The 23126-nt window shown below is 38.4% G+C and overlaps 1 protein-coding gene across 2 annotated transcripts in view; it reads left to right on the top strand.

The window, feature by feature from the left end:
• Nucleotides 1-2979: 2979 nt before the first annotated feature.
• Nucleotides 2980-23126, top strand: part of ATG4C (autophagy related 4C cysteine peptidase) — a 95485-nt gene continuing 75338 nt past the window's right edge. Inside the window, exon 1 of one of the 2 annotated variants that reach the window (XM_028106947.2) lies at nucleotides 2980-3076. The gene's annotated coding sequence lies outside the window, so the exon portion shown is untranslated. Of the gene's footprint in view, nucleotides 3123-23126 lie in introns of both variants that reach the window. The other variant, XM_028106948.2, reaches the window with a different exon arrangement.

Here is a 23126-nt window from a genome sequence, read left to right as displayed (position 1 = left end):
TTACTAAAAAAATCTTGAGTTGTATCACAATCAATGTTACTAGGATGGCTGGTATGGTTTCAAAGTATATGCCTGGGATATGATGACATTTTATTTTTTATTTTTTAAAAGATTTTATTTATTTTTTTGACACACAGAGAGAGACAGCGAGAGAGGAAACACAAGTAGGGGGAGTGGGAGAGGGAGAAGCAGGCTTCCCGTTGAGCAGGGAGCCCTATGTGGGGCTCGATCCCAGGACCCTGGGATCATGATCTGAGCCGAAGGCAGACGCTTAACAACTGAGCCACCCAGGCGCCCCTATAATGACATTTTAGAAAGGTCTTGACACTTAAAATAAATGTTGTGTTACACACACACACACACACAGAGCAATAAATGTTCTTTCATGTTTTTGAGTGCATTCTGATTAATGAAATATTCTGGTTTTAATACCTGTTTTATTATATAATCTGAATTACTAATTAAGAAAACGAAGCTTGGATGTTAAAAATAGCTTATATTAAAACTACATAGTATGGTGGCACCTGGGTGGCTCAGTCGTTAAGCATCTGCCTTTGGCTCAGGTCATGATCCCAGGGTCCTGGGATCGAGCCCCGCATCGGGCCCCCTGCTCTGCGGGGAGTCTGCTTCTCCCTCTCCCACTCCCCCTGCTTGTGTTCCCTCTCTCTGTCAAATAAATAAATTAACTAAATATTAAAAAAAAAAACTACATAGTGTGAATAAGAAGGGAGTGTCAGGGCTTCAGACATCACTCTGAACTCCCACAAACACTTATGGAGAGCAAGCTACTCTGAACTAAGTACTGTGTTAGAGCTGAGAGGGACACAAATATTTAAGATGTGGCTCCTGCCTCTTAGAAGGTATATTAGCTAGTATAGAGTTCCAATTAATCAAATGCATAAGTGATTATTAGTAGATTATGTTACATATATTTTACTTTCCGTTTTCTATTCTGATAAGGCTCTCTGATCAATTCCCTTTTAAATCTTTCCCAACTATCAAAACTCTCTGTGCTTCAGAAATAGACTGTAGTGGTTAAACAAAGGGCTTTGTCCTTAGCAGCACTAACTGTGTATTTGTTGAACTGAAATGAATATCTTGTCCAGTTTTAACTCTCCTGTGCTTGGCAATTGGCTGAATTGGAAAGTCAAAGACATTTAAAAATGAGGAGAGAATATTGCTGAGTATTGCAGCTGCCAAGAATCTCCTTTTAAAACCTAAAGTCTGTTACATAAATTATGTACTCTTTAAACCCTCTTTCATGTTCATTTACACAATTGATCATTGAAATTACTTTAGAATATGCATATCAATTATTTAGCATATTTTAAAAGCTTCCTTAATAACATCTTTAATAAGTGGATGCAATTATGTATTTATTTACTGCAAACAGTTATGAATAACAGATAACCTAATTATAGTTTATCATTACCTCTAATCATTCCAATGGAAAGGTTTCTCTTACTGCATTCATATTGTTGCTGCATGAGTATGGAAAGCAGCAGATTGTTTTCTGTGATCATAGATTTTAAATATTTACTCGCTAGTGCTGCATAATTTAGCACACTGTAGTTGGAAAGCAGCTTGTACAGCAGTGGATGCCTTGTCGATGTTATAGAATACAGTTTCCCTCTGTGACTTCTGCTCAGGTCATGATCCCAGGGTCCTAGGATCAAGCCCCACATCAGGCTCCCTGCTCAGCGGGAAGCCTGCTTCTCCCTCTCCCACTCCCTCTGCTTGTGTTCCCTCTCTCGCTGTGTCTCTCTCTGTCAAATAAATAAATAAGATTAAAAAAATATATATTCATTCTTGGTAATCTAAATCTTTATGAAAGTAACACAAAGGCATCTAGACAGCTTGTTTGATACATGCTATCTGTCCTAAGAAATCAAAACAAAGTTCTGTATTTTAAAATATGGAACCACAGGCTATTTAATGAGGCAAGAAAACAGTTATTTTGTTTTGTTCACTCTAATAAATGTTACATTTATGATCTTGCTATATCCTTTGTGTGACTGGTTACTTGGTTGCCTTACCACATAATAGAAAATAAATAGTTCCAGTTATAAAGAAAATAATCCAAACCATTAACACGTTAAAAAAGTGAAAAACATTTTAAAATTTAATTTTGAACTTTCAACTCGGCATTCTGAAAGATTTCCTTTGCCATGTGCGCGCACAGTCCGGCAATACAGACTGTTATTTTTTCACTCACTGCTCTTAACTATGATTTCTTATGCAATTCAGGAGCATGTGTGGCAGTCCTTGTTCCAACACAATCTTTCAATACTGCAAAACGACCTAGGATTACATTTTGCAATAATTTAGTATCATACTCCTTATGAGTGTGGATAAAAATTTCCATTTCATAAAAAGCGTTATACTGTCCTGAGTTTCAATCCTTGAAAAAAATCGGAATGTGGAAAATGCACACATTCCTTAAAATTTTATAAGTATTTACCTACAGTCTCAACTATAGCTTGGCTTAGAGAACCTTCACAACAGGAAAGCACAGAATAGCGGCATTTTTATCAATGTGGGTCTACATTTTCTAAGGAATTTAGTGACTCCTCTGAAATCACACCTCGGGTCTGCGGCTGTCAGGAGGAGAGCAAAGAACGAGGGGGCGCAGTGCATACCGGGTCTTGTAGTTCTGGTGCCAAAGGAGGGGGCGTGGCGTGGCGTGGCACGCTGGGAGTTGAAGTCCAATTGTCCCGCGGGAACTCAAAGCACGCGTAACGTGGACTGTCTATCAGAGACACCAATTACAGATAGATACTTTTCCTTGGCTCTGCGCTTTGCCGTATTGGTGACCTAGGGGCTGGGGTGGCGAACAGTGGGGAAAAAGGATGAAGTGGAGCATGGCTCTGTGGGCTGTTCGTGTTGCTACGACTAATCAAAAGGATTTAGTGCCCCGGAAGTGGCTGACCTACTGGGTTCGAAGGGGGAGGCCTTTCCTCTTACTACGGTGGCCGGGGAGCTCGAGGGTCTGTGGCTGCGGCGCTGAGGTCGGAGCGTCTGCGTGTGTACTGGCTGCTTTTGGGGCGGCTGCTGCTAGAGCTGGAACATTTCCCGGGTTGGTGGCTCCTGCACATTTTTTACACTTCTCCAGTTCTATTTCGGTGAGGGGCGATTTGAGCCTAGCGGAGTCAGGAGAAGGTTGGGACTTAGTGTTTCTGGTCCCCAAATGACCGGGTTTTTGGGGGACACTGCCCTCTGTGGAGATCCTGTGGCCAACTGTTTAGGCTCTCTTTGAGGATTTTGGCGCCTCCCTCATCTACTTTCTAGTGTGATTTGTCTTCTGACCCCTGGCCCTTCTGGGCTCCAAACCTAACAAACCGTAAGCCTTCCTGTAGGCAGCTGTTCCCCTCTCCTTGTAGCTTTTCTTGGTTTTCCAGATACGACCTCTAGTCCCCTAAGCTATCGCATCCGTTTAACTTTTTCCCATTAAAAAAAAAGAGAGAGAGAAATGAAAATCAAAACCAAAAATTAGATTCTGAAGGTCTCAGTATTCTCATTCCTAATACCTTTCCTCCTTTTTGGCCTTTGTTACTTATGCAGACCTTAACACCCTCGCCTGAATATCTTAATGCCTTTCCATCCAGACATTAACGTTCACTCCCTTTATCTGGTTCTCACTCATCCTCAACGCTTCCACCTCCGTCCCATCTAAGGGCTTTAGAGGTTGGAAGTTCGAATACATTATTAGGATGACTGGTGAATCTGAGATTCGTCAGTGGTCACCTCGGCATACTTCTGCTTATAGGGTTTCTATTTCTTTAAGATTTCTTTGGCTTCCGTTTTCGTTTTGTGTTGATTATTTTCCCACAAGGGATTTGCTGCTGCTCTATAGTTAGAGGAGAATACCTTGTCCTACAGCTCTTTGTATCTGATTTACTTAGGTAGGATATTTCCCCCCTCTGTTCTTAGTAGGGACATCTGCCCCCTGTGGAATTTGCAATGATTTTGTGTCAGTTAATAGCAGATAGACACAAGGAAATGCCCTTTCCTTCTTGCTTGCTTATGATCTGTAATTAGATTATGAGTCATTGAAAGTACCCAGAGGGATTGGAAAAGCTTTGAAAGGTAAAATCTATGTATGTTCCAGTTTACAAATTAATAAAGCTTCTTTACTGAACAAGGAAGAGTTTCTAATTGGTACAATAATCTGATGCTATATTGAATTATCAGTTCATTATCTGTAAAATTTTGGGAACGGTTTAAAGTTAAAAATTAGCCAATATAAGGAATTGTATAACGGAGTAAAAAAAAGTTTAAAAACCATTTAACTAATGCTCTTTTTCTGTAAAATGGAATGCAAATATGTTGAAAAATTTATTTGTTGTAATTATTTGTGGTATATATATTTTAAAGATTTTATTTATTTAGGGGTGCCTGGGTGGCTCAGTCGTTAAGCGTCTGCCATCCGCTTGGGTCATGATCCCAGGGTCCTGGGATTGAGCCCTGCACCAGGCTCCCTGCTCGGCGGGAAGCTTGCTTCTCCCTCTCCCACTCCCCCTGCTTGTGTTCCCTCTCTCGCTGTGTCTATCTCTATCAAATAAATAAATAAAATATTAAAAAAATTTATTTGAGAGGGAGAGAGAGAGATGATAGTGAGAGAGAGCACAAGCATGGGGGAGAGGGGAAAAGCAGGCTCCCCGCCCAGCAGGAAGCATAATGTGGGGCTTGATCCCAGGATCCTGGGATCATGACCTGAGCTGAAAGCGGACACTTAACTGACTGAGCCACCCAGGCGCCCCATGGTGTATTTTTCTATATTTTGATACAGGTGGTAAAACAGCATTGTATACTATTCACTAGTATTTTGTAGACAGAATTTTTTTTTTTTTTAAGATTTTATTTATTTGAGAGAGAGAGAATGAGAGATAGCACGAGAGGGAAGAGGGTCAGAGGGAGAAGCCGACTCGCCGCTGAGCAGGGAGTCCGATGTGGGACTCGATCCCGGGACTCCAGGATCATGACCTGAGCCGAAGGCAGTCGCTCAACCAACTGAGCCACCCAGGCGCCCCAAGACAGAAATTTTTGTACTTCCTGGCTTTATGGGGACTGTGTAACTCAAATAAGTTTGCAGTTTTTCTTTTATTCTGATTATTGCACTATGGAAATCCTAATAGTAAAACTTTCGTTCTTCTTTAAGCAGTGAAATATAATCTATACATGTCAGTAAAATATAAATACCTGTACCCTGTCAAATTGGAATTATTCTTAATTAGTCAGAAATGTTTTCAGCCATGCTTATGATTTGGAGCTGAATATGTATTTCAGATTTATTTATTTATTTATTTATTTTTAAAAGATTTTATTTATTTATTTGACAGAGAGAGAGAGAGAGAGAGTGAGAGAGGGAACACAAGCAGGGGGAGTGGGAGAGGGAGAAGCAGGCCTCCCGCGGAGCAGGGAGCCCGAAGTGGGACTCGATCCCAGGACCCTGAGATCGTGACCTGAGCCGAAGGCAGACGCCCAATGACTGAGCCACCCAGGCGCCCCTATATTTCAGATTTAATTCACTCATAGAATTCTTGATTGGATAAACGATAAGAGGCTAGGTATTATGCAAACTTTTGAAATTTTTCCTGAGATTTTATTCATTTTGTAAGCATTTATTGAATACGTCTTGCTATTTAACTATTGTCAGAAAAATCATCAAGGGCACCTGGGTGGCTCAGTCGTTAAGCATCTTCCTTCGGCTCAGGTCATGATCCTGGGGTCCTGTGATCAAGCCCTGCATCGGGCTCCCTGTTCGGCGGGGAGTCTGCTTATCCCTCTCCCTCTACTGCTCCCCCTGCTTGTGCTCTCTCTCAAATAAATAAAATCTTAAAAAAAAAAAAAGAAAAGACAAATCATCAAAACATTTCTTGAGAGCATCCTCTTGTCCTCAGCTCTATACTGGATGCTGTTAAAGCATTATTGCATTGAATCAATGTAACAGCTCAGTGAGCTGGTGAACATTGTTTACGTTTTAGCAGATGAAGAAACTGAAGCTCAAACAGTTCAAGTTCTTTAGTTAGTCCAGTTCATTTTGACTCTTCCCACTATACCACAGCTGCAAAGATGTGTTCTCTATCCTGGAATATATAAGGGACATTAATTCGATAAGTACCTTTTGAAGCAGCTGTTATTTGGTACATGATATATGTTATCTGTTGCTGGAGATATAACAGTGAACAAAAGAGACAAAAGTCCCTGCTCTTGGGGAGCTTACACTATTAGCAGAATGTGTGGGGGGATGTAAACCTTGCCTTCAAGAAGCAGCAAGTACAACCAATATGCTGTATTAGATTTTATGTGTTTTAGAATGTTAAAGTTGAAAAGAGAGATGAACTAGGAATGATTTAATGAAGAAGATGAGATTTAATCTAGAACTAAAGTAGTGACTAGATCTGGTAGGTAGAAACTGGGAGGAAAGTGATTCTAGCTTGACGCCTAAAAAGAAGAAAATTCTGAATTGTAGGGGAGAGAAAAGAGAGGGAGGGACAGATAACTGGACTGCTTTGTATCTTTAGTTCCTTGCACACACAAGTGCACAGTTTTGGTTGAATTTGAAACAAATATTTAAATGAATGAAGCTATGACAAGAGTTCAGAGATGTAGCAAGGAGGAATTAGATAGATCTAGTGTTATTTTAGTGGGACTGGGAGAAAGGAATAGATTTGATAGCTGTTGGTGAAAGAACCGGTAGGTTCTGTTAATATTCAGTGTTGGGAGTAGTGTGGTGGCCAAAGGAGAAAGGGAGGCTAGATTACCAAGTTTGAACTGAGTGGACCAGGTGTGTTATTGATTTACTTATTTCATCAAATCATGAGATTTAAAAAAAAAATTCCAAGATGCACCTTTGTTTTATGAACCAGTATGAAAGAAAAAAATATTGCCAATGTAACAAAGATCATCAACTATAAGATGTATTTATTTTCAGAGTTAAAATGTAAATGTATGATTTAGAAATGATGAAATAAAGTACTCCTTATGGTTGGTGGACCTTATAACGATTTCTTTCTGTTTATAAATAAACTTGCAGTCTTTGACATGCATTCAATCATTTAGCATTTATTTATTAACTGGGCAGTCTCCTAGGTCACAATGATGAAATGGTGAGGAAATACAATTTCTACCCTCATAGAACATATTGTATAACTGGGGAGGCAGACATAAATCAAATGTTGAAAGAAATTTAAAGTTCCCAGTTATTTTAAGTGCTATGAGAAAGGACTTGATGTTATACAGAGGAAAAACTGTTTACAAGAGGGACAACAGTGTGGATAGGGAGAGGTCAGAGGAAAAGATGATAATATCCTGGGCAAGATGGTGGTGAAGATGGAAGTGAGTGGATTTAGAGATATTTAGGAGGTGGAACTAGGTGATAGACTGGATGTGAGGAATGAGGGAGAGGAAGGTGGTGCCTAGCTTTTTGGCTTATGTAACTGGATGGATAGTGGTACACTTCATTGAGAGAACACTATAAGAGACCAGGTTTGGGGGGACATGGTTTGTTTGTTAATATTTTTTTATGGTGGCATCAGTTTTCAAGGCTAATTTCTTATTTTTTTCTTTTATGTCATTGTTTGAATTAAGTATACTTGAGGAATGGTGTACCTGAAACAAATTTTTTCAGTGTTTTTTATTTTTTCTTGAGTGAGCAGGGATAAAGTTCTAGATGAAAGTATTTGGAAATATGTTGGTATTTGTTCTGAATTTATATGTAACATATTCAACCATATACGAATAGGTATATGATCTTTATTTTCATGTGGGATTATGGGCAATAAACTGGGCATCTGGTTAAATTCTAACTTCATTCAGTTAGTGTATATGTAAATTTAAATGTGTATTAGGGAAGAAAGACATGCTCTTGATTTTTCCTTGAAATGTCTCCTTTGTGTAACTTTTGATAGATGTTGAACCAATACAGTCAGTTTATTTTTTAAATTTTATGTTTCGTAGTAAAGCAGTAGAATGTGTAGAGCAGAGAGCATGGCCTCTGGAGTCAGACTGCCTAGATTCAAGGTGTGTTTTGCTATTTACTAGCAATATGACCTTGTAGAAGTTATTTAGTCTTTCCAAGCCTTTTTTCCCCCTAATCTATAAAATGAGGATAATAATAGTATCTGCATTATAGAGTTGCTGTAAGGATTAAATGAGATGACATATGTGCATAGGTTAACAAAATTCCTGGTATAGAGTTTGTGTTTATTATTGTTATAGATACGCGGTCTGAAATTATCTGTGTGTCTGTAACAACATCTTCATTGTAGAGATCTTTAGAACTAAAAGATCTCAATTGGAGAAAAATTTGCTTGGTTAGTCATATTTGGATTTGGAGTAAGTATTATGTAAGATAGTTTTGCTGATTCATAATTGTCCTAGATGAGTTAACACATGTCCTCTTTTAAGTATTTTCATCAGAGATTATGTTTCGTCTACAGCTATAATAGGAAACTAATGGTGGCTTGGTTTGTAATACTTATTATTTGTTAGGATTATTACTTTTATTTTTAGCCAAACCTTTCTGAACCTCATACTTGCTTTTAGTGCTTATGGAAAGGATAAAAAAGTAGTTAGACTTAATAAAGTCCAATCAGTCAATTTAATTTCCACCCTACTTTTTTCTCCCAACATTTTTCTTTTGAAAGTTTCAAACCTAGGGCACCTTGGTGGCTGTCAGTTAAACGTCTGCCTTCAGCTTAGGTCATGATCCTGGTGTCCTGGGATCTGAGTCCCTGCTCAGTGGGGAGCCTGCTTCTCATTCTGCCCCTCCCCCCAACTTGTGCACGCTCTCTCACTCTCTCTTGAAAAAAAATAAAAATAATATCTTCAAAAAAAAGAAAGTTTCAAACCTATAAAAAAACTGAAAGAGTAGTACAGCGAGTACCTGTATATCTTTTATTTAGATTCAGTAGTTGTTAACATTATACCTCATTTTGCTTTCTCTCTCTCTAAATACACACACATCGCATGCTTTCTTTTTCTTGCTGAACCATTGGAAACTAAGGTGGAGTCATCCTGACACTTCACTCCTAAGTTCTTCATCATATATCTCCTATGAATCGGGACATTCACCTACATAGCTGTAATGCTGTGTGCACACCCAAGTAATTTAACTCTGATTGATAATACTATCTAATGTATAGGCCGTTTTAAAAAATTTGAATTTACCCAGATGTTTATCAGTAATGTCCCTTATAGCTTTAAAAAAATACTTAAAAAATACTTCCAATTGGGACAGCTGGGTGGCTCACTCGGTTAAGCTTCCAGCTCTTGATTTCTGCTCAGGTCATGATCTCAGGGCCCTGGGCTTGAGCCCCGCATCGGGCTCTGTGTTCAGTGCAGCGTCTGCCTGTCCCTCTCCCTCTGCCCCCCCCCCCCACTTGCACTCTCGCTCTCAAATAAATAATAAATAAATCTCTAAAAAAAAATCCTTCCAATCAGAGATTATGAATTTTCTTAGTTGTTATGCCTGTTTTCTTTTATCTAGAGCAATTCCCACCTTTTCTTTTTCCTCCTTCCTTTTTTTGTGTTTTTTGTTTTTTGGTCTTTCAAGACTGACAGTTTTGTTGAAGAGTCCAGGCCATTTTGTTTTGTAGAATGCCTCACAAAATGAATTTATCTGATTGTTTCCCCACAATTTCAGGTTAAATATTTTTTTTAAGACTGTTACATAGGAGATATTGTAAACTTTCCATTTCACCATTTCAGGAAGAAAATAATGGCAGTTTGTCCCATTATTGGTAATGTTAAGATCAGTCATTTAGGTTAGCCAGATTTCTACATCCTAATGTTATCTTTTCCCTTTTGAACTTAATAATCTATGGAGGTAATACTTTGAGATTGTTGGATATTCTGTTTTCCAACAATTTTTTTTTCTGTCCTTGGTTTTAGTAGCCATGGATCTTCCTTACCTGAATCAATCATTGCATTGGTGGTTGCCAGATAGTGGTTTTCCAGTTCTCTCAATCTTACATGTTTCTTGACTATCTTCTCTAAAGAACAGCTATTCCTCCTCTCTTCTGTTATTTTAGTATCACTATGTACCCAAGAATTCTTTTTTTTAAAAATTTTTAAAAATATTTTATTTATTTATTTGACAGAGACAGAGATAGTGAGAGCAGGAACATAAGCAGTGGGAGAGGGAGAAGCAGGCCTCCCCCTGAGCAGGGAGCCCGATGTGGGACTCGATCCCAGGACCCTGGGATCATGACCTGAGCCGAAGGCAGATGCTTAACGACTGAGCCACCCAGGCGCCCTGTACCCAAGAATTCTTTAAAAAAAATTTTTTTTATTCGTTATAAATCTGTTACCATTCTTCTTCCTCTTCTAAGATTTATTTATTTTTTTTAAAGATTTTATTTATTTATTTGACAGAGACATAGCGAGAGAGGGAACACAAGCAGGGGGACTGGTAAAGGGAGGAGCAGGCTTCCAGTGGAGCAGGGAGCCCAATGCAGGACTCAGTTCCAGGACCCTGGGATCATGACCCGAGCTGAAGGCAGATGCTTAACTGACTGAGCCACCCAGACGCCCCTTGTTTGTTTTTTTTTTTTTGAAGTAGGCTCCACGCCCACTGTGAGGCTTGAACTCATGACCCTGAGATCAAGAGTCTTTTTTTTTTTTAAAGATTTTATTTATTTGACAGAGAGAGAGAGAGACAGCGAGAGCAGGAACACAAGCAGGGGGAATGGGAGAGGGAGAAGCAGGCTGGCCGCAGAGCGGGGAGCCCGATGCGGGGCTCGATCCGAGGACCCTGGGATCATGACCTGAGCCGAAGGCAGACGCCTAACGACTGAGCCACCCAGCCGCCCCATGAGATCAAGAGTCTTATGCTCCACCAACTAAGCCAGCCACGTGCCCCACCATTATTCTTTTTTGATGATTAAATTATCTCAAATTTGATTAGTCAAATTCAAGCCGGTGGCTGTGGCCTTTGCATACGTTCACCTTGGTATTTGGGCACATTATTATTTTTTTGTACAATAAGACATTCTAGGCTTACCTTGTATATTCCCTGCTTATACCTGGATTAGTCATTCTACCATGGAGTCCTGGTTCAATTTAGTTGCAAATGGTACTTAGAAACCAAGATTTGGGCATTGAATATACTCATTGCTACTGGAGTATCATTGCTTTTAGGTCCTTTAAATGGATACACACATGCACACACACACACACACACACACACACACACACACACTTAGAGGATACCTTCAATTCAAATTCAGAACCACAAAATTCATCTTCACCTTCTGGCAGTTCATATTTGTATCTCCTTTTTCCTACAGGGAGAATTCTGATTCAAAACCATATCAGTATATTTACTCATCTAATCTCCTGTAAAACACTTAAGATAGTTTTGATGTTACTATACTGATACTCTTTCCAACAACAGATTTACCAATTAAAGATTTCTTTGCCATTTGATGTCCTTAGACTATATCCTGCTAAAGACCTATAGTCAAATTATGTGTTCACAGTTATTTGTATTATATTTTCTGTGCGATGTTATCAGCTTAAAATATAAAGTTCCTACTAAACTACATTTTAATAGACTCTTTCTGTAAAATAAGTTATCTGGTAAAACGACTAAAGTAGCCATAATAACTTAAAACTTTATCATAATATGTATATTGTTATAGGGAACTCTAGAACAGTTATATCAGGTAGAAAATACGCATTTTTTTATCTTTGTAAAGTTTTAAACGCTTAGCTTTATTTTCAAATTGATATACAATTGTTTAAAATTAGAAATGGGAAAATGACATCAAACAGTTCCATTTGTAAGCCAAAACAGTTGTGTTTGTGAACATTTCAAACAATGCTCTTTTGACTGATGATACAATTCAAGCGTTAATCTTTAACAATAGACATAATTGTTGAGGGTAGTTTAACTCCTTCCTAAGAAATATGGCTAGTGTTATCCTTATTTATACCCCCAAATAGTAAGATTTATATTATTTGTGTGTCCTTGGTCTTTGTATTTGAAGAATCCCATTTGTGACTGTGTGTGATATTTTTCTTGTGTGAATATTCTCATTGGAAAGGGGAAAAATATTTCTCAATAATTGTAACATTTTATATTTCTACTGTGGGACATACCCATATTACATCTTAAGTTCTTTTTTTTTTTAAAGATTTGTTTATTTATTTTGAGAGACTGAGAATGAGAGAGAGAGAGAGAGAGAGAGAGCGCGCACATGAGAGGGGGGAGGGTCAGAGGGAGAAGCAGACTCCCCGCCAAGCAGGGAGCCCAATGCAGGACTCGATCCTGGGACTCCAGGATCATGACCTGGGCCGAAGGCAGTCGCTTAACCGACTGAGCCACACAGGCGCCCTACATCTTAAGTTCTGGTTAGTTATATTCATTTGAGACACAGAGATACAGAGAGAGAGAGAGAGACACACACACAGAGAGAGAGAGAGCATGAGCAGGGAGAGAGGCAGAGGGAGAAGCAGGCTCCCTGCTGAGCCAGGAGCCTGATGTGGGGCTCGATCCCAGGACCCTGGGATCATGACCTGAGCCGAAGGCAGACACTTAACCATCTGAGCCACCCAGGTGCCCCAAGTTCTGGTTAGTTATAAACATCTTGCATTTTAGAATGTAAATTTTATTTATTTATTTATTTATTTGTCAGAGAGAGAAAGAGCACAAGCAGGGTGAGCGGCAGGCAGACGGAGAAGCAGGCTCCCTGCTGAGCAAGGAGCCTGATGTGGGACTCGATCCCGTAACCCTGGGATCATGACCTGAGCTGAAGGCAGACACTTAACCGACTCAGCGTCCCTAGAATGTAAATTTTATGGGGACAGGAACTGGGTTTCATGGCTCATTGTATCTCCCATAGTACCTTACAAAAGTAACCACTCAAGTACTTGATGAATGAAAAAATGTGATATTTTGTGTTTAAATGAGGTATAATTACTAGTCTCAATAATATGGATGCACCTTTTTGTAGCAGAAGTAACTAATGGAATGGGACTTGGAAAAGATCTTGTCCATATTTACTTGTTAAACAAACCTCAAAATTAGTGTGTCCCAAACTGAATTGATGTTGCTAGTTCTACCATCTCAGCTTGCTATTTAGATCTCATTTCTTATCCCCTGATCAGTATCCTGGTTGAGGTTCTCATTACCACTCATATAGCAGTCTTCTAATTGAAGGAATTGAGCATATTTAATGTGGCGAAGAGACGATGCAGTCTTTATTTTTTTAACTTTTATTTTTTTTTAAAGATTTTATTCATTCATTTGAGAGGGAGAGCGTGCGCATGCGCGCGCATGAGAGAGAGAGAGAGAGAGAGAGAGAGAGAGAGAGAGAGGGAGAGAGAGAGAGGGAGAGAGGAGAGAGCGCGCGCGCGCTCATGAGTAGGGGGAGGGGCAAAGAGAGAGGGAGAAGCCGACTCCCCACTGAGCAAGGAGACCAATCCCAGGATCCTGGGATCATGACCCCAGCTGAAGGCAGATGCTTAACTGACTGAGCCACCCAGGCGCCCCTGGAGGTCTTTAGATATCTGATGGGTTATCAAATGGAAGACATTAGTTTCAGAAGGCCCAACCAGGACCAGTTGGTGGAAATTATAAAGACACAGGACTTTTGGTTCCAAATGTCTTTCAAGCAAGTGAAATTGTTTAAAAGTAGCTGGAATAATATAGTTATGTGGATACTCTAGAACAGTTATGTTAGTAAAGAAAAATAGTTTAAATAAAATAGTATTAGGCTTTTAAACTTACAGCTGAATTTTTAGCTCAGTACAGAACTCATTGAGCACCGAACTCTGTTTTGGAGGTGTTCACTCAGAGGCTGGGTGAATGCACTTGGCTAGGATGTTGTAAAGGAGATCTTGCTGTTATATGGGTGGTTGAGCCCACTTAATGATTAGTTAGTGAGTTTGAACCAGATAGCTGATTAGATTCCTGGGGATGGGAGTGATATTTTTTTCAATCTTTTAAGTTTACACATTTTCTTTCGCTGCTTTCTTTCACTGTTCACAGGTTAGGGGAGATTAGGGATAGATTGGAGTGTATTATATGGGAAAATGGTTAAGACCTGTTATTAATATTACTACTTACTGGTTAACTAGGTACTTTGTAAATTCCCTTTCAGTCCTGAGATTCTGACATCCCTCAGTTCTTGTAGAGGTTAGGTTAATTTTGTTAATGATTAAATAATTTGACCCTGTATGTTGCTTCTTATGCAGACTGCATATTTCACCACTTGCAAAGTTGCATTTTAAAGTATGGAGGCTCCAACCATTCATAGTTACCTTGGACCCGTCAGAGGTTACCTGACATAATTAAAATTTAGTTATTAAACTAGAGTAAATATTATATGCTTCTTAGAGATAAGATCAAGGAGATCAAGGAATGCTTAAAACAGCCCAGATTTCATTAATACTTCTTACTATAATTTTAAGTAAGTGATTGAAGTCATTTAAACTCCTTATCTCCCATTTAGATTGTTATGATGACCAACTTTATAGTCTGTGAACGTGTAATATTCTGTGCTGCACAAACGGAGTTGTTTTTTTTTTTAATATTTATTTATTTTGACAGAGAGAGCACAAGCAGAAGGAGTGGGAGAGGGAGAAGCAGGCTCCCTGCTCAGCAGGGAGCCCCATGAGGGGCTTGATCCCAGGACTCTGGGATCATGACCTGAGCCGAAGGCAGATGCTTAACTGACTGAGCCACCCAGGCGCCCCTCAAATGGAGATTTTTGATTGTAGGACCTTGGTACAAGTCACGTGTGAGGGTAAATGAATGCTCAGTACTTAGTTTCTTCTTTTTAATTTTTAGATTTAAGAGAATAATGTATAAGTAGTACATTTTATTTGAGTTATCATTGTAAAGTAGCTGTGCATTGATTTAGTGTTTTTAACTGGAGGGTATATTCCTGAGGAGTTGCAAGAATGTTTATAAACTGTATCCTTGAGGCAAAACTATCTTATTAGTTCCTTATTAATCTTTTTGCTATCAGCTCTTTTATCCCTCTTTTATTATTTTTATTTTTTTTAAGATTTTATTTATTTATTTGAGAGAGAGCTAGCGAGAGAGAGAATGAGTGGGGGGGGTGGAGAGGGAGAAGCAGGCTCACCAATGAGCAGGGAGCCTGATGTGATGTTCAATCCCAGGACCCTGGGATCACGACCTGAGCCAAAGGCAGCCGCTTAACCAACTGAGCCACCCAGGTGCCTCTTACCCTTTTTTAAAAGCCAGTTTCTGAATATGTGAGTCCTGCCCTTATTATATTGCTGTTTCTTTGCTCAATCTTTTTATTTTTACCTCTTACTGCCATCTACTTTGCCAAACCCCTAGCTCTGAAAGAAGACAATCCAAATAAATACTACCAGTGTTCTCCCTTTCTTCATATTTGTGACTTTTTAAAAAAAGATTTTATTTATTTATTTGACAGAGAGATAGAGCACAAGTAGGCAGAGTGGTAGGCAGAGTGGCAGGCAGAGGGAGAGGGAGAAGCAGGCTCCCCGCTGTGCAGGGAGCCCGATGTGGGGCTCGATCCCAGGACCCCGGGATGACGACCTGAGCCGAAGGCAGATGCTTAACTGACTGAGCCACCCAGGTGCCCCCATATTTATGACTTTTTAAAAGAAATAAACATGCTGGGTTTACAAACAACATTTTTAGACTACGTGTTCAGTTATGAAGATAGGAGATTGGCAAATACAGGAAAAGAGGGAAAAAGAAATGGATACGGTAATTGATGTTTCTGCAAAGAACTGAGATGGAGAGAAATAAGAGAGCAGAGATGACAGACCAACATATTGAGAGACATTCAAGATCAGACAAGGGATTAATATTTGTTAGTAAAAATGCAAGCAGGTAGAAAAGGTTACAGCAGGTGAAAACTTAGAATGGACCTCACAGTTCATTTTATTTGATGGTATGGCTAAAAGCACATAAAAAATTCTAAATCAATATCTATATTTCATCTTGCTGCAGAATACCATTTGGGGAAGATGCCCAAGCATCTTCTGCATCTCACTGTAAGTCTGCAGTGTTTTTGTCGGTTGTACTATGTGACTGAGATATATTCTGTAGAGTCAGTCCCTAAAGTTCTGTCAGGAGCTTTTTCTTGGCTTTAAATTCTCAGTGGATAAAATATTCTTCTATCTATTGCCATATGGGAGAGGCTGATTACCTTCATCTGCCCTTCAAGGACATTGATTTGAGTACCCTTTACATTTATCAGTTTATAATTTATCGACTGTCTTAATGCATGGTTATGGTTAGAAAAGTGACTCTCTAAAAATGACATCTGGGTCTCAATCGATGATTTTCATATCAAGTGTTGCAGCTCTGCATTCCAAAAGAACTCTGCTTAATGTTCACTCTGCTTTTCACATCATTAACAGTAAAGTTTAGGAATAAACCTCATCTGGTAGCTTTATGTTTACTAAGATAAAATAAAATAGAGATTTCTCCTCTTTACTGCTATTTTTTAATTAGAATGGATTTGTCAGAAGGTAAGCAGTGAACAGAAATATGGGAATGGTGGATGGTAAGATTTATTGTAGTACGCATTAATAAAGAAAGTCTACTTGAAAAAAGTTACTAATTTCTCTAAAGTTTAGGAAATAACCGTAAATCCCATCTTAAAAAAAAAAAAAAGAAAAAACCATAACACCCCCCCCCCCATTTTTTTAACCATAAATCCCTTCTTAAAAGTGTTTGGAGGGATGCTGGGTGGCTCAGTTGGTTGAGCGTCTGCCTTCAGCTCAGGTCATGATCCCAGCATCTGGCTCCTTGCTCAGTGGCGAGTCTGCTTCTCCCTCTGCCTGCCTCTCTCTGTATGTGTGTGTCAAATGAACAAATACAATCTTAAAAAAAGGTGTGTGGAAATTGTGAAGAATGTTATTTTGATGGTTTTCTAGACTAAGGCTCTGACATTACATAAACTAGACAAGAATTTTGGCCTATCAGTTTGATCACTGGAGCAGTGAAACCAGTTATTGTAGATAACAAAAGAGATTGAAATATACTAGGTAATGGGTAAATCATCACTTTATACCTGATAGAATGAATTTTAATTCATTTCTAATTTTTTAAAAATCAGGAAAGCTTTTGGAAAGGGAATTTGTGGGTGAGGATAGTTTAGAATTTCTAATGGTACTACTACCCTTAAAGTTCATTGGGTTTCATTTGTGTTTTTTGCTCATTTGTAGTTAAACTAAAAGTACTGTTTTCTTGCCTTTCCTTGGCTTATCTCACCAAGTATAAAAAAGACATTTTAACAGACTGAATGGACTCAATTATTAATTTATTCCTTTTCCTCTTTTTAAATCTTAACTACTATTTTAAGGAGAAAAAAAATTATGAATTAACTAGGGATATCCTCCAAGTCATTTTATTCAGCCAGAGCTGCCCTAGGGTATTGCATTGAGGAAGTTACGTTTTCTACATGACTAAATAGCTGAATCTGATGTCTTTAAGAACCGGAAGAATAAAATTGTTTATCTTAAAAAGGAAAAAGCACTGTCTCAGCATTTTATCTTTCTTAGAAGCTGCTTAGGATTTTGTAATAGAATGTCTTCTCTGTAGGTTTCTTAGTCAAGCAGTTTCAGGCACATTTGTAATTTCCTGTATTCAGTTTTTAATCTCAGCAATTTATTTTCGAATATTATTTTAATGTAAACATTCAATGTAAACAGTTTAAATAAAGAAAAGTACAAAAAATAAAGAAAAGATGACATTTCATCTCTTAGTTCCTCTTTTAGCATGGACTTCTGGACATTGTTTTTGCATATTCGTGTGTGTGTGCATCTCTATATACATATACAGTATATGTGCATATAGATGTGTAAATTATATTCATGCTATTCTCTCTTCCTTTTCCTCACCCTCTATAAAGTTAGGTAAACTTTACTTTTTTATTTTTTATTTTATTTATTTATAAAAGGATTTTATTTATTCATTTGAGACAGAGAGTTACAGAGAGAGCCTGAGCAGGGGGAGAGGCAGAGGGAGAGGGAGAAGCAGACTCCCTGCTGGGCCGAGAGCCCGAGGTGCGGCTCCATCCCAGGACCCAGAGATCATGACCTGAGCTGAAGGCAGATGCTTAACCATCTAAGCCACCCAGTCACCCTAAACTTTACTTTTTTAGAGCAGTTTTAGGTCCATAGCAAGATTGAGCAGACAGAGTTCTATATACCTCCTAACAAAACGTAGAACTTTCCCCACTATCAACATCTTGCACCAGAGTGGTACATTTGTTACCGTTGAACCTACACTGACACATTGTTATCACTCCAGGTCCATGGTTTACATTAGGGTTCACTTTTGGTGTAAATAAATGTATAATGATCTGTATCTACAACTGTAGTACTATAGAGAATAGTTTTATTGCCTAAAAATCCTCTGTGTTCTTTCTACTCATTCTTTACCCCTATTGCCCCCATCTCTCACAAACACTGATCATTTCACTATTTCTGTAATTTTGCCTTTTCCAGAATATCGTACTGTTGGAATCATACAGTTTGATATACAGTGGTCTTTTAAGTTTGGCTTCTTTTACTTTGTAATATATATTTAGTTTTCCTTAATATCTTTTTATGTCTTGATAGCTCATTTCTTTTAAGTGCCTGAGTAATAGTCTACTGTCTGGATGTATTACAGTTTATTTATCCATTCACCTAGTGAAGGACATCTTAGTTGCTTCCAAGTTTTGGTAATTATGAATAAAACCGCTATAAACATCTGTGCAGATTTTTGTGTGGATTGTTTTTATTTCATTTGGGTAAATACCAAGGACCACAATTGCTGAATCATATGCCAAGAGTATGTTTAGTTTTCTAAGAAGCTGCTGAACTGTCTTCCAAAGTAGCTGTAAGATCTTGCATTCCTATCAGCAATGAATGAGAGTACTTATTGCTTGGCATCCTTGCCAGCATCTGGTATTATCAGTGTTTTGGATTTTGTGCATTTTAATAGGTATGTAGTGGTATCTCATTGTTTTAATTTGATTTCCCTGATAACATATGTGGAACATATGTTCATATGCTTATTTGCCTGTCTCTATATCTTTGGTGAAGTGAATCTGTTAAGGTCTTTGGCCCATTTTAAAATTAGGTTGTTCATTTTCTTTTCTTTTTTTTAAGATTTTATTTATTTTTTGAGAGAGAGAGAGAGACACAGCGAGAGAGGGAACACAAGCAGGGGGAGTAGGAGAGGGGGAAGCAGGCTTCCAGTTATTTCTTTCAGGGATTGTGCCTTTGGTGCTGTATCTAAAAAGTCATTGCCATGCTATAGGTCATTTAGGTTTTCTTCTCTGTTATCTTCTAGGACGTTTATAGTTTTGTGTTCTACATTTAGGTCTACAATCCGTTTTTTTAAAAAATTTATTTATTTATTTGAGACAGAGAGAATGAGAGAGAGAGAGAGAGCACACAAAGGGGGGAGGGTCAGAGGGAGAAGCAGACTCTCTGCCGAGCAGGGAGCCCGATGCGGGACTCGATCCGGGGACTCCTGGATCATGACCTGAGCCGAAGGCAGTCGCTTAACCAACTGAGCCACCCAGGCGCCCGGTCTACAATCCATTTTGAATTAATTTTTGTGAAGGGTGTATGATCTCTTCCATCTCCTTTTTTTTTTTTAAGATTTTATTTATTTGACAGAGACACAGCGAGAGAGAGAACACAAGCTCAGAGAGTAAGAGAGGGAGAAGCAGGCTTCCTGCTGAGCAGGGAGCCTGATATGTGGCTCGAACCCAGGACCCTGGGATCATGACCTGAGCTGAAGGCAGATGCTTAACGACTGAGCCACCCAGGCTCCCCTCCTTTTTTTTTTTTTTTTTTTTTTGCATGTCTATGTCCAGTTGTTCCAGCACCATTTATTGAAAAGACCGTCTTTGCTCTGTTGTATTGCCTTTGTCAAAGATCAGTTGACTATATTTATGTGCGTCTATTTCTGGGCTCTCTATTCTGTTCCATCAGTCTATTTGTCTACTCCTTTGCCAGTACCAATAATGGCTTTGTCTGATTTTGGTATTTGGGTAATGCTGACCTCATGGAATGAGTTAAGAAGTACTCTATTTGCTTTTATCTTTTGGGAGAGATTGTAGAGAATTGGTATAAATTCTTCCTTAAATGTTTGGTAGAATTCAAGAGTGAAACCATCTGAGCCTGATGCTTTCTTTTTTGGAAGTTTATTAATTATTGATTCAATTTCTTTAATAGATATAGGCCGAATTAAATTGTCTATTTCTTGTGTGAGTTTTGGCAAACTATGTCTTTAAAGGAATTGCTTCATTTCATCTAAATTATCAAATTTGCGAGCATAGAATTGTTCATAATACTCCTTTATCCTCCTTTTAATGTCCATGGGATCTGTGGTGATGTCCCCTGTTTCATTTCTGATGTTAGTCATTTGCATCCTCTCTTTTTCTTAGTTAGCCTGGCTAGACGCTTGGAGATTTCACTGATCTTTTCAAAGAATCAGCTTTGGTTTTGTTGATTTTCTCTACTGATTTCTTTCTTTCGGCCTTAATTTTTATTATTATTTTTTCTGCTTACTTTAGATTTAATTTGTTCTTCTTTTTCTAGTTTCCTAAGGTGGAAGCTTGAATTATTGATTTTAGTTCTTTCCTCTTTTCTAATATATGTAAATTTTAAGGGAATTTTCTGCATCTCACAAATTTTAAATTGTATTCTCATTTTCATTCAGGTAAAAACATTTCTTAATTTCTCTTGAGGTTTCTTATTTGGCCCTGTGTTATTGGAAGTATTTTGTTTAATTTTCCAGTATTTGGAAAATTTCCAGCTAACTTTCTGTTACTGATTTCTTGTTTAATTCCATTTCAGTGAGAACAAAGATTATATGATTTCTGTTCTTTTAAATTTGTTAAGAGGTGTTTTATGGCCCAGAATCTTGTCCATCTTGGTGAATATTTCATGTGCACTTGAGAATAATGTGTAATCTGTTTTTGTTGAGTGAAGTAGTCTGTCAGTTATGTCCAGTTGATAGGTGGTGCTATTTAATTCAACACTGTCTTTACTGATTTTCTGCCTGCTGGCCCTATATTTCTTTCTGTTAGAGGGGTATGAAAGCCTACAACCTTAATAGAGGAATCATCTGTTTCTTCTCACAGTTTTAGCAAGTTTTGCCTCAAATATTTTGATGCTCCCTGGATATCTTTTTATGGTAATAAATATAGATCTATGTCATAATATGTATATACCATAATTTTGTCATCAGCAGATATTTGTGTCTATTAGCACACCAGTATGCCAGTAGTGAATGAGACATATTCTCTGTACTCATGGACTTTTTTATTTGAGAAATTATTATGTAAAATGCTTGTTTCTTCAGGATCATTAATTTCATCTCTTAATGATGATGAAAAAAGTATGAAATTCATTTAATGTTCATTACTTAGATTTAATAAGTTTGAAAATATTTTCCTATGTTTATTGGTCTTTTTCTTTTAGAGTGCTTGGATTTTTTTTCTATTTGGGTGTTTTTTCCCTTATTGATTATTAGGAGCTCTTTGTATATTAGAGACATTCGGTTCAGTTTTGGGGGAGTCAAAAGTTACACATGGGTTTTCACTAAACCGGGGGTCAGTGCCCCAAACCCTGCATTGTTCATTATTCAGGGGTCAACTGTATATGAATTATTAAACTAGCAACAGCGGGCGCCTGGGTGGCTCAGTTGGTTAAGTGACTGCCTTCAGCTCAGGTCATGATCCTGGAGTCCCAGGATCGAGTCCCACATTGGGCTCCCTGCTCAGCAGGGAGTCTGCTTCTCCCTCTGACCCTTTTCCCTCTCTATCTCTCATTCTCTCTCTCTCAAATAAATAAATAAAAATCTTTTAAAAAAATAAAGTCATTTAAAAAAATAAACTAGCAACAGCTTAACTAGTTTGACCTTATAATAATAATTTTATTATTCTCATCTACCCTATGTACAATGGCAATAAAAGTATTCTTATAGCATAGTCAAGGATATGTTACAAAAACATTTTAAATGTGTCATGTTTGGGGGTATATTTATTCTGAGTAAATAGTCAATAAGCAGGAATTTTGAGGAAGAGTAGTAATAATAAAAGAGTAACCTAACAATTTATTCTACTCTAAGTTCCTTGAGGTTAGAAAATTTTTTCATTAATTTCTGAATCTGTCACGGCATCTTACCTTGGCTATTTATTTATTTATTTAGGAGCCATTTTCTAAGGTACAGACTTTCCCCATACAAAATATCTTACTTTGGCTTTATGTTCCTCCCACCCACTTTAAGGGATCACTTTTACATTCTTGCTAAGGTCTATCCAGGGTGTTCCTGGTAACCAGTGTTGCAAACTGTTTGAACAAAGTATTCCCCATTACCTTTACTTTCTTTCTGACTTAGAAAGAAAATACAGGGGGCACCTGGGTGGCTCAGTTGGTTAGGCGTCTGCCTTTGGCTCAGGTCATGATCCCAGAGTCCTGGGATTGAGCCCCGTGTCGGTCTCCCTGCTCGGTGGGGAGTCTGTTTTGCCCTCTCCCTCTGCCTCTCCTCCTTGTTCTTGCTCTCTCTCTCTCAAATAAATAAATAAAATTAAAAAAAAAGAAAATACACGTGTGTATATTCTCTTACTTTAAATATTTTAAATTTAGAAGACTCATGGTTGGTGACTTTTTTTGGTGGCTTTTTTTTTAAGATTTATTTATTTGAGAGAGAGAGAAAGCAAGGGGAGGGGCAAAGGGAGAGGGAGAGAGAGCATCTCAAGCAGACTCCCCTCTGAGTGCAGAGCCTGATGAGGGACTCAATCCCATGACCTTGAGATCATGACCTGAGCCAAAACCAGGAGTCGGACGCTCAACCAACTGAGCCACCCAGGTACTCTGGTTGGTGGCTTTTTAACAATAAAAATTTTATGTACTTATTTATTTATTTTTTAAGATTTTATTTATTTGAGAGAGAGAATGAGAGACAAGAGAGCATGAGAGGGAGGAGGGTCAGAGGTAGAAGCAGACTCCCCACTGAGCAGGGAGCCCGATGTGGGACTCCATCCCAGGACTCCAGGATCATGACCTGAGCCGAGGCAGTCGTTTAACCAACTGAGCCACCCAGCCGCCCCAACAATAACAATTTTAAATTCTAAAAATTACATCTGTTCTTTGTATAATATTTG

This window comes from Eumetopias jubatus, unplaced genomic scaffold (assembly GCF_037043125.1).
Source record: "Eumetopias jubatus isolate StellerSeaLion01/CBP00866 unplaced genomic scaffold, mEumJub1_p1.0 scaffold_4, whole genome shotgun sequence".
In the NCBI taxonomy this organism is placed as follows: domain Eukaryota; kingdom Metazoa; phylum Chordata; class Mammalia; order Carnivora; family Otariidae; genus Eumetopias; species Eumetopias jubatus.
Note: the sequence above shows the minus strand (reverse complement) of the source record. Positions and strands in the feature narration are given on the sequence as shown.